The following is a 6000-nucleotide window of genomic DNA, read 5'->3' as shown; positions in this document are numbered from 1 at the left end:
ATAACATAATAGAAGTAGCATTTGAAGACTGTTCTAATAGCAGTAAATAGAAAAGGTAGGAGAAGCAGAGGTGATTCAAGAGAAGTTTGTAGCTGTGTGAAAAGAAAGAAAGAAAATCCAAAAGATTTCTTATCATGCCTTGATCATGAGCTACAAGTGTAAAGAAAGACTAATTTGAATTAAAGATAGATATTAGTCTTGATTCACAGTTGTTAAGTGGAAATGGGAACCTTGAGAAGATTATTTTGCTTTATTTGGTATCCAAAAATGATTTCTTTTGTCCACCTGTGAAAAATAAGTTTGAAAACCACAATTTTCTTCTTTACCCTTAAATACATACTTTTTTGAATTTTAAGGGAAATAAAGGATCAGTTCTAATATTGGTATAATTAAAACATAGTATAGTATAATATGTCATAAAGAATGTAATAGTATAAGATAAAATTTAGATGTTAACAAATCATCCAAGTCGAAGTGAGTTACATAAGGTATATAAGTACAAGTGAGTTGAAAACTGCTTCCCCCCCACCCTTGTTCATTAAGTGGTATTACACCAAGAAAGCAACTCTTCTAATATCACAGAACTTGCGCACCTGTTTTTCAGTCTGGCGATGTTTACATATGTTTTGCATTGTTATAAACAAAATTCAAAAGTTCCTAATTAAGTAGGCAAGAAAAACGTAGGTTAGAGGTAAATCTTGGCTTTTACAATTCATACTTTTAAACAATATACCTTAAGTCTAAATCACAGAAGCAGAATTCAAACTTACATAAATAGAATTTATATGTTTGTATAATACTAACTTAAGACAATTCTGAATTATTGTAGCCTGCTGGGTAGCAGACAGTTCAACTAGCAGAGTTTTTACTTCTTTGTATTTATTATTTGTATTGCTTTTGCTGCAACTTCCAACTTCTTTTCTCCCAAACCTTGTAGAGGTTCCTTAGATGCCAATACCGAAGAAAGAGCAGGAGTCTGAGTGGGAGAGGTCTGAATCTCCACTCTGCTTCAACCAGGGCAACTTCAGATTATTTTTGCTTTATTGGTTTTCCAAAAAAGATTTCTTTTTTCCACTCCTGAAAAAACAATTTTGAAAAACCACAATTTTATTATACTTTACTCAAATATATTAGAAATATTTCTGTCAGTTATGCCTAAAAGTAAAGGCAAATAATAATAATATATATAAATATATATTTAATAATAGATATTTAAATAATCTATGTCTAACTTAGGAATAGAACTTTTTAAAATTAGTTTCAGGTGTACAAAACAATGTAATAGACATTTATACCCCTCACAAAGTAATAACTCTCCTCCCCCAATCTACTACCCCTCTGATATTGTATATAGCTGTTACAATTCCAATGATTCTAGGAATAGAACTCTTTTATAAACATAAAACTATGATTCTACTTTTTAAAACAGAATTATTGAGATACAATTTATATTCCATGCAATTTACTCATTTAAAGTGCACAATTTAATTGTTTTGATTATATTCACAGTTATGCAACTATTACCACAATCAATCTTGGGACAATTTCATTACCCCAGGAAATAAAATGCATACACATTAGCAGTCACTCCGTATTCCCCCCTAACCCTCCTAGCCCTAGGCAACCTTTAATCTACTTTTTGTCTCTATGGATTTTTCTATTCTGGACATTTCATATAAAAGGAATCACATAATATGTGGTCTTTTGTGAATGGCATCTTTCACTTAACATGATGCTTTTAAGGTTCATTCATGTTCATGTTCATAGCATGAATCAATATTTCATTCCTTTTTATTCCTGAATAATATTCTGTGTAGATACCGAGGTCAGACAGTTAAGTTCACAAACTCATCCTACAAAATGTGCTACATGCCTCAGTGCTGAATATCACTACGGTCACCTTTGAAGTACTCCCCTTGGGAAGCTATGCACCGATGCCAGCACCTAGTCCACCCTTCAAAGCAATTTTGGAACTTTTTTTCTGGAATGGCCATCAGAGCTGTCATCACATTACCCTTAATGTCCTGAATGTCATTAAAATATCTTCCTTCAATATTTCCTTTATCTTTGGGTAAAGAAAGAAGTCATTGGGGCCAGGTCAGGTGAGTAGGGAGGGTGTTCCACTACAGTTATTTGTTTCCTGGCTAAAAACTCCCTCAGAGACAGTGCCGTGTGAACTGGTCCATTGTCATGATGCGAGAGCCATGAATTGTTGGCGAAAAGTTGAGGTCATCTAACTTTTTCATGCAGCCTATTCAGCACTTCGAAATAGTAAACTTGGTTAACTGTCCAGTTGGTACAAATTCATAATGAATAATCCCTCTGACATCAAAAATGGTTAGCAACAGCATTGTAACAAGTTCACAAACTTAGTTGTCAGACCTCATATTACCATATTTTATTTTTATGATTCCAGTTTTGCACATGCAACTTACACAAATTTTTATTAGCATTATGTACAAGGGTAGAAGACCACTTACAAACCATGTAAAATTTTCAATTGATTCAGATATAATTACTGCATACAAGGTGATGTGATAAACACCATAAGAGAGACCAAAAGAAGGTAAAATAACTATTTTAAGAATACTGTTTCATCAGAAACTCATAGACACAGACAATAGTTTAGTGGTTACCAGAGGGTAAGGGGGGTGGGGGGGGAGGTGAGGGTAAGGGGGATCGAATATATGGTGATGGAAGAACTGACTCTGGGTGATGAACATACAATGGGATTTATAGATGATGTAATACAGAATTGTACACCTGAAATCTATGTAATTTTACTAACAATTGTCACCCAATAAATTTAAAAAATAAATTAAAAATAAAAAAGAATACTGTTTCATGATTTACTAAGCTCCTCGTATTTTCTACTATTCTCACTCCGCTACTCAGCAAGGTGGATAAGCATCCTTGTTGCTAATCACAAAGAATTAGAACTTTGTGCAAGTTGTTTAACCTTTCTGGGACTGTTTACTTATCTGAGAGACAAAATGGTATTATTAGAAAATATAAATGAAATAATATGTATAAAGTGTTTAAACAGGACCTGAAACATAGTTACTTCTCAATAAATATGCTAAGGTCAGAAAACTAATTGCCTTCTAGGACCACACTATTAGATGTTCAGTAGCGACATGTGGCTAATGGCTATTGTATTGGACAGCAAAGATAAAACATTTCCATCATTGTAGAAAGTTCTATCTAACAACACTGCTCTAGGATCTTAAAATGCAGTGTTATGGATAGAACATACACATTACTACTAAATAAGGAAGAAAACTCTTAGGGAGTGATTTAGACAGTATTGTATATGCACAGAGTGGGTTGGGATCTCATCCTTCTGTAATGGTCCAAGTCCTGAGAGGAGATGTTACTTGAGCTAGACCTTGAAGGATAGGTACACAGAAAGGAAGGGGATCATTTAGTAGTAGCAGATTCAGCAAGTACATACCAGCAGCACAAGTCATTTAAATGAAGTATTTACGGGAGAGAGAGTAGTGAAAATAACACTAAGGAATCAGCGAAGGATTATATTATAGAGGGTTTTTCCTTGTTTAAAGTGTTTTGTGCTTCTTTCTGTCAACATTGAAAGGCATCAGATTTTGAGCAGGGAAATGATGCATACTTTTATTTAATCTTTAAAAGTGATTCATAGTATACCAGTTTTCCTTGTAATGGCCTTTATAGCAAATAAAATCATTTTTTTTCTGGATCAGGATCCAATCCAGGATCACACACTGCATTTATTGTTGTCATATCTCTTAGTCTCCTTTAATCTCGAATCATTTCTCTGTCAGTCTATGTCTTTCATGAGTTTGACATTTTTTAAGGAGTACAGGCTAGATATTTTGAAAGATGTCCCTCAATTTGGGTTTATCTGATGTTTCTTTATGACTAGATTCAGGTTATGAATTTTTGGTAAGGATATCACAGAAGTGATGTATCGTCCTCAGCGTATCATGTTTGGAGATATTTGATGTCTTTTTTTCCCATTTTTGTTGATGTTACCTTACGGCATTTGGTTCAGGTGGTAGTTGGCAGGTTTCTCCATTGTGAAGATACTTTTTTTCTCCCTTGTAATTAATAAAAATTTTGTAGACAGATAATGTGAGACCATAGAGATATCCTATTCCTCATCAAACTTTCACTCACTATTGTAACATATATTGATGATTTTTACCTAAATCTGTTATTGCTATGCTACTTGACAAATAGTGATATTCTAACTCTATTATTCCTTCTACATTTGCTAGTTGGTGTTCTACTCTAAGGAAAAGCTTTCCCTTCTCTCCCATTTAAAAATAAATTTGTATCAGTATGGACTCATGGATTTCACATTATTTCAATGCTTATGCTGTTCCAAATTTAGCCAGTCGAAAGCTCTTCAAAAGTTGGTCCTTGTGTCCCTTTGACTGTCTCCAGCATTTTTTGATCACTTCCTTGCTTTCTGATACCACAAGACATTCTTGCTTTATCTTATACATTGCTTCCCTCAGTCCTTCAATAAGCATTTCTCCAAGGAGTCCTGCTTTATTTTAATGCTTAAAATCAAGGTCTGCATATTAGGTATGCTTATTATCACCAGATTTTCAGTTCTTCTAGGCCCAGTGTTGTCTTTCGAATCATCTAAGTATATTACCTTTAAAAGAATTACAATTTAAAAATTTAGACCTGACTATACTTGAAATCACAAATAGATTGTAAAGCCAGTGAATACACCATTAGGAAGAAAATTTAATATAGTGTTTGAATATGCAGAATTTGGAGTTGGATAGCTCTTGGTTCAAATTTACCACCACCACTTACTAGTTTTGTAATTTCATTTTGTTTACCTGGCAATATACCTTATTGGGTTGTTGTGATAATTTGATGAGATGTAAAACTAGTGACACGTAACATACATTTAAACATAGGTAATGCTTTGTGAGTAACTATACTTATACTTAGCACAGTATTAAACTTTATATTCAGGAACACTTGTTGAGTTGAATTATAATGCTTTTCCCCATTAACTATAAGATACATTTCTAGATTCATTAGTAGTGGAATGTTCCTGAGCATTCTCTAAGACCATGAAAAATATATGGAGTCAAATAACTTACAGACATGGAGACAAAAAAAAAAAAAAAGCAGACTAGAGTTGTTCTTCAGCTCCTGGATGTTCTGAGTTGATAGAAACTTGAGTTAACATTGCCTAGATCAGACTTGTTAGGTATAGGCAGAAATAATTTATGAAAACCATTTATTCCGAAAACCTTTAACCTATACGCGTCTTATTACTAAATTTCCTCAGGTCTAATATTATAGTATTTTATGCTTTGCCACTTTAGGAATAGAGGATGAAAGTGAGATGCTGGAAGAATAGCAGAATATTGGATTTAATATATAATAGATCTCATGCACTTTAGCATAGAGAGGAATAGAGAAGATAATGTTATTGTAAATTAGATTTTCACCTGGTTCATACTTGTCGTGCAATATATAAGTGTTCAAATAGATTCTCATCAAGTTCAGGAAGATGGCAAGTTGATTAGTTTTGCAGCCACAACTATTTTCTTATTCTCCAATAGTTATGAACCATTTCATATTCAAAATACAGAAGTAGCCACTGAAGGAACTACTATTATTTTCACTAGTATTTACTCCTACCTTGCCAAATCAGCAAAATATTGAGTGCTTTGGATGGGGCGGGGAAAAAGGGCAAACCTGTGCCACTATGGTGGTGGATGATCACATGTACTATAGCAAAGAGTAGTGCTGGACAAGCACTTTTCCTTCAGCATAGCTTTCTACATTATGTAACCTGTTCTTATGATTATTTGAACCAGCAGGGGAAAAAAGAACAAGTCTAATTTAGAAAATGATTGCCAACATGAATTAGATATTTCTCCTACTTGTCTTTACAAAGTTTACCTTGTAGGGATATACGCGTATATTCTTGGAGTGGGTGGGTAGAGTGTGTGCATGTGCACATATGTGTGCATTTTAGAAATAATG

The 6000-nt window shown here is 33.7% G+C and overlaps 1 long non-coding RNA gene across 1 annotated transcript in view; it reads right to left on the bottom strand.

Moving 5' to 3' along the window:
- Positions 1 to 235: 235 nt before the first annotated feature.
- The window catches only part of LOC141567490 (uncharacterized), an 80052-nt gene continuing 74287 nt past the window's right edge, over positions 236 to 6000 (bottom strand). The window contains exon 2 of the long non-coding RNA XR_012490139.1: positions 236 to 1077. This is a non-coding gene — a long non-coding RNA (uncharacterized LOC141567490). The remainder of the gene's footprint in view (positions 1078 to 6000) is intronic.

The sequence above is a fragment of the Rhinolophus sinicus genome, linkage group LG11, assembly GCF_036562045.2.
Source record: "Rhinolophus sinicus isolate RSC01 linkage group LG11, ASM3656204v1, whole genome shotgun sequence".
Lineage (NCBI taxonomy): Eukaryota > Metazoa > Chordata > Mammalia > Chiroptera > Rhinolophidae > Rhinolophus > Rhinolophus sinicus.
This window is presented reverse-complemented; position numbering and strand designations above follow the sequence as displayed.